Source organism: Zalophus californianus, chromosome 2, assembly GCF_009762305.2.
Source record: "Zalophus californianus isolate mZalCal1 chromosome 2, mZalCal1.pri.v2, whole genome shotgun sequence".
Lineage (NCBI taxonomy): Eukaryota > Metazoa > Chordata > Mammalia > Carnivora > Otariidae > Zalophus > Zalophus californianus.
In genome coordinates this window covers 72652401-72666274 of record NC_045596.1, presented here as the reverse complement: position 1 = coordinate 72666274, position 13874 = coordinate 72652401, and the positions used below count along the sequence as shown (strand labels likewise).

At 38.6% G+C, this 13874-nt stretch overlaps 1 long non-coding RNA gene across 1 annotated transcript in view; it reads right to left on the bottom strand.

Moving 5' to 3' along the window:
• LOC113925279 overlaps positions 1-8660 on the bottom strand; it is a 30792-nt gene extending 22132 nt beyond the window's left edge. The window contains exon 1 of the long non-coding RNA XR_003520966.1: positions 8485-8660. This is a non-coding gene — a long non-coding RNA (uncharacterized LOC113925279). The remainder of the gene's footprint in view (positions 1-8484) is intronic.
• Positions 8661-13874: the final 5214 nt, after the last annotated feature.

Here is a 13874-nt window from a genome sequence, read left to right as displayed (position 1 = left end):
CACCTGTCTTTCCAGAGGATTTGAAGCTCTAAATGTGTACATTAACTTGCTTCCTGAACTTTTTTTCTCTCTGTCCCACTTTGGTTTGTTCAAGTCTCTATTATTTGAACTTTGTTTGCTATCTGCTATCCCTATTCTATTAAGGAGTTCCTGATACCAGCTTTGGTCTTTGGTTTTTCCTTCTTGGTTTGGCCCATTCCTGTCCGCAGAATGCTCAGACTTATAACCCAGTCTTTCCTTCTAGATCAGTGCTTTTCAAATTGCAGTCCTCAAACTACTAGTAGGTATAGCCAGCATTTTAAAATGTAGACTATAATTAAATGGAATAATGTATAACAGAATGCAATTCTCATGATAATTATGAAGGTTTCAGACTTTTTTCTTCCACTTTGTGTGTGTATGTGTGCTCGTGTGTGTGTGCATGCATGCGTGTGTGTGTGTGTGTGTGTGTGTGTGTTACAAACAGCACGGCCAGTGAGAAGTAGGCTGGCCCAAGGAGACCATATTCAGGCAGAGAAGAACAGCTGTATGATGGAGGAACAGAAGGAAGTCCAGGGCCATATTCTTTTTACACATTGGAAAGAAATGGAAATCATGGAGATACATGTTCCAAACTATAGTTGAGGGTATAGGGGCAAAGCTACTGAAATATAAAGATATCTGATCACCAGAGGAAGGAAAGTGGGTCCCTAAGGCCTCTAACTTGATCTAAAGGGATTTAGGTCATCTGTTAGAAACACTGAGTATAAGCAGGGGATTTTGAAAAGGTCTGAGATAGCTAACATCCAAACCATTAGCAATTTAAGAAGTCATCAGGGGCTGAATTTTTAAAAGCCTTGCTGAATACCACTGAATGCCCATTTGAAATTAGTACTGAGTGACTTAGTGACAATGTATCTGAGATGTTCTTCATCAGCATTAGCAACCTTGGAAAAAGAACTGAGAAAGTGGTAGCTCTCAAGATTGGCCACAAGAAGGCAAGGCAAAAAAGACTGGGGTATAGATGAGGGGGTCCAGCAGGCTGGATGGCAAATGCTATTATTGAAAACTTGCTTTATTCTAGGGATAAAGTTGTCCATCAGGTGCAGGCTGTGTATCTGTCCACTATGAGATGAAAGAGAGGATTCTAGGGACATAATCAGTAGCCATTTCTTGAGACTGATATATTCATTGCATATTAATAATCAGATGTCTGAATCAAATCAGGTACAGGTTTGACTATTCTTAAACTTCTGAGCTCTGGTCCTCCCTAAATAAGTTGACTATTAAATGTCAGACTTATAATTCCAAACCAACTTTAGGTGATGGAGGAGGATGGAAGGTTGGAGGTAGAGGTAATTCCAAAACATGAATTGCTCTCCCTCCATTCTGTAGTAGTTCATGAATCTTCTTTCCACTTTCTGCTTTTTTACAGTAGATTAATAATTGATTAATAAAAGGCTTTTTAATGAATCCAAAGTGGCATTGATTAAATCTTAAAAATCAGCTTGAAATGAAAAATCAGCTTATTCATTATTATTGTTTTCTGTTCCAATTATCTATTGCTGTGTAAAAAACCCCAAAACTTAGCAACCAAAAATCATTTATTTTGTTCCTAAATAAGCAGTTTAGGCAAGACTCAGTGGTGTCATCTTGACTCTGCTCGATTCAGCTTCAAGTGGAGTGGCTCCAAGGCTGGGATCTGGAGTCATCTAAAGGTTTGGTCATTCTCATGTTTGTCAGTCAGTGTGGGCTGTTGACTGGGACCTTAGCTGGGACTGGCTACCTGGGCATCTTTTTTTTTTTTTTTTCTAAATTTTTATTTAAATTCTAATTAGTTAACGTACAGTGCAAGGTTGGTTTCAGGAGTAGAATTCAGTGATTCATATGAGAGCATCTACAAACGGCCTCTCCATGTGGCCTGACCTTCCTCCCAACATTGTGGCTGGATTCTTAGGGCAAGTATCCTGAGAGAGACCCAGAGCCAGGGAGAAGGTGTATCATTTTTTATGACTGAGGCTCTGAAGTCTCACGTCCACTGCGTTGCATTCACTGGGGCAGTTACAAAGATCCACCCAAGTCCCAGGGAGAAGGGAAGAGAAGTAGACATGCTAAGTCACTTGTACCATATTCTTTTTATCTGGGCAGTCAGAGAGGACTGCCAAGTTTCAAAGGGAAGGAAACAGACTCTTCTTGATGGGGGAATGGCAAATTTCTAGAACATCTGGTGCTGGGCATATTGCTTTGGCCATTTTTGGAAAAGTTTGCCACATTTAGCAAACTTCTTTTCAAAAATAGTGAAGTATGAAAAGTAAGATTCAATTTCATTAAGGTACAGAGAAAAGAGAATCTAAAAGCTTTTTCAAGTGGAAGCAAAGAAATAGGAATTGTTACCCTTCTTCTGCAAACCACAGATTTCCTGAGGTTTTGCGTCAATGGGGATTTTATTCGAGCAATCAAAGGTATAGTTTGACCCTAGAACTTTATGAGTGCATCTCAGAGCAGAATCTGAGGATATAAGTAAAATGCTCATCTGCTTGAGGCTTATTTTAGAAATAAGTAACGGATGAATCACTAAATAGCTTATGGTTATGTTTTTATTGATTTATGACTCACCATGTGCTCCTGTCTCTCAGGCAAAAATAATGTCTTTCCATGTAGATGATTTGCTCTATTAGACCTCATGGGGGAAAAGAGTTCTTTGCTTTATGTTTCACTCTGACAAGGTAATGGCTCTTGTCTTGCTCTTGAGAAGTGACTAAGATGCTCAGTAGGGGAAATGCATTAACTTTCATGCTATATAAATTCTATTTATAAAATTACGTCAATTCAAGCATTATTATCTGAAAGAGTTAATGCTCTTTTTCAGCAAATAAAATTTATTGCTAAGACCCAGGCCTCCCTGTATACACAGGGTGCCACAAAAAGGAGATCATAGATCCATTCTGGGAATTGTGCTAAGGATCAGGACAATGGGTCAGATGACCTCTAAAGTGCTTAAGCATTTTTGTCCACTGTCAAAAGCACAGGATGACCTCCTATATCTCATGGCTTTTATTCACACCATTTCCTCCCTCCTAAGAGAGACCTACTTCCAGCTCAACCATCATCACCTCCAGGACCTACCGAAAGCCTCTCCATGCCTCTCCAACATTATAATTACTACAAGTCTATCAGCATCAGTCCAATGTCAGATTTAATTACTCATTTTTTAATTCAATATCATATTTTATACATTGTCTCTTTCGTATTTTTGGCACTTTATACTATCTGTTGAATTTTTTTTTTTTGGTTGGAAAATTTTTTTAAATGTTAGATTCACAATAAAGACGTTTTAGAATTGTAGCATGCTGGCAGAAGAACTTTTCATTTATAATACTCTTACATGTGATTTTGGCAATGGTTGTAGGGTTTTTTTTTTTATATCAACAGCATTGTCACAAGGGAATCATAAAATTGTAATACAAAGGAATATTTGGTAGTTGTGTCTTGAATTATTCTCTATCTCCTCTCCTATTGGAAATATTGATAATTCTTGTTCCTTTGGTACCCGAGAAAGGTCTGTCCAAATGAACTGGGATTTCCAATACTAGCTGGCTTCATGTTAGACTCCCCAAGGGCACTTTTTTAAAAATGCCACCCCCTGGAACTCATCCCATACCAATTACATCAGATTCTCTGGGGGAAGAACCCAGGTATCAGGGCATTAGGATTTTAAAAAAAGTTTACTTGCATAATCCAGTGATCAGCCAAGGTAGAGAACCACCAACAGAGAGGATATCCAATGATATTTTTCTGAATGAGGTTTGTCTGTTGAGTTCTGACTTCCCATTATAGCTCCTTGAAGTATCTTCATTCTACAAAAATGTAAGTACTTTCCTTCTTCCTCAGCTAGAATAAGTAAGAATTCCACATATAAATGCATTTAAAGCCATACAAATGCATTTAAACCCTACACAAAGAGTTTTCTACAAAAATTACTTATAAAGTACAAAAATTTAGGTAATAATATCTGATACAGAAGAAGAAATTAAAGATATTCCAGATGTTATCATGGCCAACATGATTTGGCTAATTATAAGACAGAATAATCCAGGCCATAGTTTTCGGATGGTGCTTAGGGGAAATGTTTAAGCCAAATTCCATGTTTTGTATATTTTTCTATAACTCAAATATACCATAACCACAACTTAACATATTGGTGATTACTAACACATTAAGATATATTGGTAGTTAAAATTAGTTATGTGGTGTTTCTGCCATACCTATTCATGTATACGTGCACATGCGTGCACACACACACACACACACACTTGGAAATTAAACCTGCCCAGATCTGCTCACATAAAGCTATGCAAGAGAGTTCATTACTAGAGCATATGTGTGCTGCTCTCAACCATATGCTGGCAAGATTTAGGAACACTGGCTTAGGAAATGTACTTCTCCTAGCCAAAACAAAAAATCAGTTGTGAAGTAAGTGAGTGATAATATATTACAGTGCAATAATATGATGTGATTGGTAATTTAATTCTTTCACATTTTAGGTGCTCCTTTCCAGACTTTCACATTTATTATAGGGAATGCAAGCATTGTTAAATATTACCTTTACACAAACATGCCCAAATATTGCTCTTTCAAGCTCCCATGTCAATTTGATAGAGAAGTATCTGATATTTTAAAGTGATTTATTTTTAACAATCATCATTTACCCTTTTACAACCACTTATTTTTATGACTCCATTATATGAAACTAAAAATATATTAAGTAGGTTGTATGTTGATGCTGTTAAGTGTAGCAATTCTCATCTGTAACCACAGATTTTATTAGCAAATGTGTCTTAATAAATGAGCTACACTAATTTTGGTAATTGAATTTATTATAAGTAAATGCATATGTGAACTTATATATTACCACTTATTAGCAAAATAAAATTTATATAAGTATTTCAGATTAATTTTCTTAGGTGGAAGATAAAAATGTTTTAAAAGAAAAAAACTTGAAAATCCACTGATTTAAGAGACTGGAATTAAATGTCTCTCGAATTTTTCCTTTCCTTTCCCATCTTTATTATGCAAGCTTTGCTTCTGTTCAACATCATCTCTCACCTAAACTATTCCAATAATCCCTTAAATGCTCAGCCTGTCTCCAGTAGGACCACCAGAATTCCCGCTCTCCATTGCCAACTGAGTAATCTTTCTAAAACCTTGATGTGATCATGTCACTCTACTGATTAAAAGCCTTTGGTGTTTCCCCATCGCCTATACATCAGGTCTGAACTCAGCATGGCAAACAAGATGCTTCGAGTTTCCGTTTCTAGATTGCCCCCACCCCCAACCCCGGCGTTCATCACAGTAGCTACCCCCCACCCCCAGTCCCACCCCACCCCACCCACTAGCCTTCGCTTCACAGGACTCCTCTAACACATCGCGGTGATTGACACAGGCTGTTCCTCTACCTGGAATGTTCTTAGCCCTCCTCTTTCTTCCTTAGGAAGAAAGACAAATTCATTCTTCAAAACCCTAATTAAGTGCACTTCCTCTGTGAGGCTTTCCTTGCATCTGTTTCTCTTGCTAGACATGAACTCCTTAGGAGCAGAGACTAGACTATTTATAACTCAGTTTAGCATAGTAGCCCCAGCAAACTATACAATGCTTAATATACGGTAGGTACTTAGTATCAGTTAAAGCATGCCACATCATAATTCTCGAGAGTCTCTACTACTAGCCCTATGGGGGCCATTTAAAAATCAATTCTCAGTATAAAGCAGATCTAAATTTCTGTAATGGTACTTGACACAATTACAAGTCTAATATTACTGGATACTACCTAGGGTTCCCAAGAAACTAGACGCAGCCTCTCAAGTCAGAAGTAACTGCTTGCTACTTTTCAAACACACATGGTAATTATAATGAGAAATCTACGGTAAGTAGATCCTGCTAGGAGAATCAAATTACCAGATTGAGACTCTAAGTGTTCATTTGGTATCTCAATAAAGTTCTACAGTTTGTTTGGAACTGTGTGTTCCCAGAAAACCAAACATCTTTTTAGTAAGATATCTTTTTTTTTCCCAGATAAATCTCAGGGAGGATGAGAAAAGCCAGTGACATGTATATCAGCACCGAAAATCATGTGTAAAATTAAAGCCACTTGAAGTTCCTTCAAGCCTATTACATTGCAAGCAAAACGTTTGTCAGTTGCACATTTTGTAATCAGTAGGCCTCAGAACCTTGGGTTTGTGTGGGGGGTAAGGGGTCTAGTGGAAGCTATTCTTTGCTTGACCATATTCTCCTTGGTATATTTTCTGAGGTTGTCAACTTTTAGAGATTCTAGTTCATAATCAGTGAACCCCTAACAAAGTAAGCTAATTAGGAAAGAACAATAATAACACCTTAATGGCCTGCAGCTACATCAACTAATTCAGTAATGCTCGTGTCCTTTTCCGAAGCAGGAATGGGAGCAGCAGAGAAGCTGAAATTGGCATTCCTCAGTCCCCATTAGGGATAGGGTTGGCATCAAATGTCTCCAGTTTGGCTTGACTTTAAGGGCTATTAGATTTAGATGCTTTTTTTCCTGGGACCTGGGCAGCTTCGTATATATTCTACTATATAAGGCTCTCCCGAAAGCATCCCTGGCAAGTTTAGAAAACGAAGATTCTGTTTACCAGAATCTGTCTCAGGATGGAGTAGGTATAATAAAAGGAATACTGCAGAAAGCCCCTTGGGGTGATTGGTGAAGGAACACTACCCCCCTCCAAAAAAAGAGCATGCTGTAATAACATGATTTTAGGGGGGACAAATGGGCTGCAGGGGTTCATATTTCTTCCCAGGGGATTAGGCATTAGGCCTGCCTCCCAGGGAACTTCTCTGCCCTTTGCTGGAGCAAACTCAGAGTACCAGAGGCATCCTTGCCCTGTAGGGTCAATGGCTACATAGGAGGAAAACGGTGCTGAGCAAGTCATTTAACTTCTCATTCATTGCCTTTACTCTCTTATCTGAAAAGAGCAGAATAGGGCGCCTAGGTGGCTCAGTCGGTTGGGCAACTGCCTTCAGCTCAGGTCATGATCCTGGAGTCCCGGGATCAAGTCCCGCATCGGGCTCCCTGCTCAGCAGGGAGTTTGCTTCTCCCTCTGACCCTCCCCCTTCTCATGTGCTCTCTCTCTCTCTCTCTCTCTCATTCTTGCTCTCAAATAAATAAATAAATAAATCTTTGAAAAGAGCAGAATATTCTGCTTAGGTATGTTGAGAAGGTTAAGTGAATTAACACACATAAAATACATAGAACAGAGCCTGGCACAAGTAAGAGTTCAGTTAATCACAGTGACAAAAAAATTTCAAGAATATTACTTCAAAATAGTGCCAATTTAATCTCTAACCAGGGATGCCCACAAGCCCCTGTGTTTACTAAGCATTGTCTGGGATTTTGCCATTGCCGCTTCTATTATATTTTACATTTTTTAGACTTGAAGAAGAAAGTAACTATAAATAAATTGCATAGATCACAAATCTAGAAATAAAAGTAAATGCATACCTTTTCTTGGAGAAAGTTAGCTAAGTATGGTTAGAAGCATGACAAAAGGATTTCTTCTTGAGAATACATTCCTCCCCCTCAACTTTTTTTTTTTTTCTGGAAAAAACAGTCCTAAAGGACTTAATTGAATTCTGAGGTACTGATTTGCAAATCTCAACTTATTCTTTTAATTCTTCCAGTAGAATCTTTACACATGTCCTTTATAATAGCAAGCTGAGCCCAGCTCTGTAGGGTGGGCAGCAGGCATCCCTCACTTCGGGGATCTGTGTCTTTGGTTTCTCGGTAACTCAGAAGACACACAACACAAATGTACTCTCCATTTGTACCGTTACACCAGCGAAACCATGATGACTATAGAGTTATCCCATGATGTAAATGGAAAAACACTTACCAAAAAAAGGCTCTTGGAAAGTAAGATAAGCCAGTCTTAGCAGTAACTTTGCAAACGTTGAAAATACATCTACAAAACAAGATTATCTGTCTCTTGCTTTACAGAATGTAGTATACTTTTCTTTCCATTATTTAGAAGGATCTTCAAAAGCAAGATGATGTAGATATTTGGGATCTAGTTGGATATTTTATTTAAAAAATAAAACACTACGGCCTGCCAGGTATTGGGTTATAGGCTAAATATGCCATAGGGAACAAAATAGACAGGAATCCTAACTTCATAGAACTTAATTTAAGCATGCATTTCAGATTTAGTGTGCATAAGAATTACCCAGAAACTTTATTTAAAATGTAGGTCTTCAGGACTTGGATTCTGATTTGGATAATCTGGGGGAAGCCCTGAACTCTGTATTTTTCACAGATGCCTCACATGATGCTGACGCAGATCATCCAAGAACGACATGCTGAAAACACTGGAGTAGTAAATAATCCAGGCAAACCTTGTTAAGAAAAGAGTTTGTTATTAACATTTTCCATAGTAGTAATTTATGATGAAGGGACACAGAAGGTAAGTACCAACAACCTACCATACAACGTTGCAGGCACAGACAAAGTATATCTGTAAATGGAAGAAAGGATTCTCACTTTACAGAGACTTTTGCTTCAGACGCAAGCTGTGGGGTTATACAGGCTTTTCCAGGCACTCGATCTTCCAGCTGTGGCCAAGTCTCTCAGGACTCCGCAATATATGTTCAGCCTCTTTCCCAAGCCCCTCTGCGACTCACCCAGCTGTGCGGAGAACAAGCCAACTGAGTCAACACGAGCTATATTTACCACAAGCGAAAGACTATCAATAGCCAGCAGGGGATTCTGACCTCTGGTAGCACCAGATGATTAAGAAGGGCATTTGGCAAATCAAAGTAGGTGAAGCTTAGGAAAGACAGCTGCTTTGTGAGATCAGGATTAAACCAAGCTGGGGAGAGGGAGAACTGTCTCAAATAATAGCAGACTTGCCTGACAGTTTGCAAAACTGCTCCTTAATTCCCCAAGGGGTTCATCCTTGCAGATAACTAAACACAACTTGTATTACTGGATACTATTTTATATAAAATAAGTATCATGTAAAATGGAATATCCCTTCATAGATTATTTTTCTCTGCTTAAAGATTAAGAAGAAACATTTCTTAGCAATACCGAGAAATTCTGAATAGCTTGCATCAGTAAGTTTTCTTGTAAGAATTTTAATTTATTTGTCCTGTTTGGGCAGTCACATAAATAGATAATATGCCCAACAGTGGTGTGATTTTTTTTTTTTTTTTTAGTAAGGTAAGGAAAGTAGCCTTCTCAATTTTTTTTTTAGTAAGGCAGCCTGCTCAAGCACATCTTTCTAAATGACCCTTGCAGGAAACAGAGAAATCCCAATAAAATTCTCCACTCAGGGTTAGTATCTTGATGTCTTCTGTTTGAAATGCTGATGGTACCTTCTATACCTGGAAGCTCAAGCAGCACAAATAGGGAAAAGTTCTGGAGTTAAAGATCAGGAAAAAAAAGAAAACTTGTGTCAAGAAGACAGACAATTTGTGGGGCGCCTGGGTGGCTCCGTCAGTTGAGCGGCTGCCTTCTGATCCTGGAGTCCCAGGATGTAGTCCTGCGTTGGGCTCCCTGCTGAGCAGGGAGCCGGCTTCTCCCTCTCCCTCTGCTGCTCCCCCTGCTTGTGCGCTCTCTCTCTCTGTCAAATAAATAAATAAAACCTTTAAAAAAAAAAGAAAAAGAAGAAGAAGACAGACAGACAGACAGACATTTGCATCACAGAAGTCATTAAGCAAGTTTCTGAAACCAAACTGGTAGAGCTGAGATTAAAGGAGCAGGAAATGCAACCACTGGAGAAGGAAGGGCAAAGAGGAAGAGTAGAGAGGGAGAAGGGGCAGAATAGGGGTTCACTGTTTTCTGACATGACCTTAGGCTCTTTGTCCTGAGGATTTGCCTACACTTCATTCTTGCATTTATGCATTTCATTCATTAGCAAGTATTTTACTGAAATGCCCACAGTGGGCTCTGTCCGGGGCTTGGCGCTGGGGATATCAAAGGGAGCAAAACAATGAACTCCCACACTCTGCCCTGCTTTGCCTGCATTCCTCAAGAGGAGTAGACTGTGCTAGATGATTCACAATTTAGGAGCATGAGGAAAGTATGACTGTGATGCTACAGTCCCTGAAATCTTCTGACTTGTTCAGGTAGCTTATCTTTTGTCTTTGTGCTAATTACCAAGCACTCACTTGCATGAGTTGCACTAAAACATAGCCGTTTAAAAAAAAAAGGCAGATTAGAGCCATTAAATAATTATGAAACAATTTAATACAGCTTTAAGTACTTTAACTGAGGATATTTGATACCCTCAAAGACAGTTTCAATCTGAGTTTTCCCATTATCCAAATCATCTCCTGACAGACTGTTAGTAGTGAAGAATATGAAATCTTCTAATGCCACTAATGTGGCAATAATGTCGAATTTATACATTATAAAACATTCTAAAGTGTCGGTGATAGATCATTTTTAAATGTGTGCTACGCAAGAGTGCTTATTTTAAAGTTTGTCTCATCAATGATGTTTCTTAACCAATTTAAAGAGTTCAGATATTCTTTCTCAGGTCTTGTTTACTTATTCTTGTTGCTGCCTTCTACTGAGAACTCTCTGTAAGAATTCTTTTCAAGATTATCTCAGTAAAAGGGATGGAGAGATCTAGAAAGCCATCTATAGGGGCGCCTGGGTAGCTCAGATAGTTAAGTGTCTGCCTTTGGCTCAGGTCATAATCCCAGGGTCCTGGGATAGAGCCCCACATTGGGCTCCTGGCTCAGCGGGGAGCCTGCTTCTCCCTCTCTCTCTCTGCCTCTCTCCCTGCTCATGCTCTCTCTCTCTATCTCTGTGTCTCAAATGAATAAATAAAATCTTAAAAAAAAAAGAAAGGCATCTATATTTGATCTCCATACACATTGTCTAACTTCTCTATTATCCCAATTCCCAGCTATGAATAATAACAATTACTATTTACTAAGTGACAAAAACTTGCCAGGCATTGTGCTTGATCTTACACAAGCATTTACTCAAATAACATACAATATATTATATACAGCAGTCTGTCAAGTAGGCTTTATTCTACTTTCCCAGTAAACAAAGGCTTAGAGAAATGGGCTTTACAGAGCTAGTGAGCAAAAGTGACAGATCCAAGCCAGGGGACAAGGCTCCTAAATTTGTTGCCTCCACCCCCCACCCATCCACCACACCTTATTAAAGTTTTCTGCTAGTTCTCAAGGACATAAGTAGTTTTTCTAAGTGTCCCAAAACTCTTAAGGAAAAAAAGAACATGTATTCTCTGTTTACCGTGTGTAGAAATAGACATAGATGTGGGTAAGTCATCTGTTATTTTAGTATTCAAATTCTTTATATGTGATGAGATTAAAATATGGAATGTTGGCAAATTGAATATTTTAAACTGAAGGAATTGGAGAAAACAGCAGCAGAAGCAGGCAGGTCATTCTGACCTGCTCTACCAAACCACCCACCCCTCTGCTCTAAAATAGGTCAGAAAACCTTCACGTGAGAGGTGCCCTCCCAATTCCAGGAGGAAAAGAACGTCCTTATCTCCAGAGATAAAGGAACACTGAAAAGGATCCAAACAAACAGACCTTGCTAAATTCCCCCAATTTACCACACTTACTCATATATATTCCTTAACCTATCAGATCCTTCCATTGCTGCCCACTCTCCCTCAAACCTAGCATAAAAATACCCAGATCTGTTTCTTTAGGCCTTCATTTCCTTAGGAAGGCTCCTATGTCACCTAAAACATTTATTAAATAAATGTGTGTAGTTTTCTCTTGTTAACCTGTCTTTGTCAGTTTCATTTTCAGACTTGGCCAGGAAGCCAAAGAGAAGAGAGAAAAACTTTATCCTCCCCTATCTGTGTTAACTTACTCTTTGGCTATCTGGTCTGTCAAATTCCCTCTGAAGATAAAAAGTGCCTGTTAAGTTCATTTGATTTAAAAATAGAAACCTTTTCAGCTAAGAATTGTTTTCTTCCTGTTGTTTTATGGCTTATTGCTTTTCCACCTGTTCTTTTTCTCTCCTTTTAAACTTGCTATGATTTGCATATTAAATGCCTGCATCTAGCTACCTTATTTCCTTATCTTTTAAGGCATGATTCCCATTTCTTGGTATTTTTGTTCCATATTGTGTGATTGCACACCAATTTGATTTTATAGATTATCAGTTCAATTCAGCAAGATTCACTATCTTTTCATTTCCTCTGTTCTTGCTTTTTAACTATATACTCATTCAAAAAACAGCTATTGAGCATCTATAGTGTTCCTGGCACTGGTCTAGGCTCTTGGAGCCTATGAATGAGTAAAACAGTAACTATCCCTACCTATGCAAAACTTAAAATTTAGTGGCGAAAGACAGACATCAACAATAAGCACAATAATTAAGTTAATTATATAACATGTTAGAAAGTAATAAATAGTATGGAAGAGAAGAAAAAAAGTAGGGTGAGGAAGATTAAGAGTGCAGGAAGGTGGGAATAGATGGCCGTATTAATAGGCAGAGCAGGCCTCAGTGAGAAAATGAGATTTGGGTGATGACATGAAGGAGGTAGGTAGTTAGCTACACTAATATCTGGGGGGAACAGCTTTCTAGGCAGAAAGAATAAGTGAACTGACCTTGACCTTGAAGTGGAAGAATGTCTGCTCTGGGTACCAATAGGGCTGGAGCACAGTGAGTGATGGGCAGTGTAATAGGAAATAAAGTCAGAAATAATGGGGGAGAGTGGCATAGAACATCTAAGACCTTGTAGTTCCCTCTGATAGCTTCTATTCTCAGTGAAATGCGGGAGATATTGAGGATTTTGAGCAGAGGAATCATATGAGATGACAAATCTTTTAATGGGCTCACTCTGTCTACTCTGTTGAAAAGAAACTCCAAGAGTCAAGTGTTGAAAGAAGGAGACCCATAGGAAGGGTATTTCAGGAATTCAAGTGAAAGATGATGATAGCTGGGACTAGGGTAGTGATATTGGTGAAGGGGAGACACGAATATATTCTGAAGATAGAGTTCACACAAGTCCCTGGTAGACAAACTATGCAGTATATGAGAGAAAGAGGAATCAAGCATGACTTCAAGGTTTGGGGCCTGAACAATTAGAAAAATGAAGTTATCATTAGCTGAGATGTGGAAGTCTGCAGGTATTTTGGGAGAAGAATAAGAATTCAATTTTGTATATGCTGACTTTAAAATGTCTGTTAAATATCTAAATGCAGACATCAAGTTGGCAGTTGAATATTAATGTTAGTTTTCTATTGCTGCTATATCAAATTACCACAAACTTAGTCATTTAAAACAACACATTTATTATCTTATAATTCTGTGGTTGAGAAGTTCAACATGGGTCTTACTGGGCTAACATCAAAGTATTGACAGGGCTGCATTTCTTTTTGTAGGCTCAAGGCAAGAATAGTTTCCTGCTAATCTGATTGTTGGCAGAATTCAGTTCCTTGCACTTGCAGAACTGAGATTCCTGTTTGCTTACTGGCTGTCATCTGAGGGTCAATCCAACTTCTAGAGACCATTCACATTCCTTGGTTTAGTTCTCCCTTCCTCCATCTTCAAAGTCAGCAAGGGTGGGTTGAGTCCTTCTCATTCTTCAAATCTCTTCTTTCTCCCCATGTCTCTGACTCAACATTCTCTGCCTTCTTCAACTTTTAAGGACTCCTGTAATTAGACTAGGTCCACTTGGATAATCCAGGATATTCTCCCATCTCAAGGTCCTTAACCTTAGTCATATCCTCAAAGTCCCTTTTGCTATGTAAGCCAACACATTCACAGGTTTGGAGATTAAGGAATGAACATCTTTGGGAGACCATTATTCTGCCTACAGAATATATTTGCTTACTTACATATCTACAAATAAATAAATCTGGAGTTC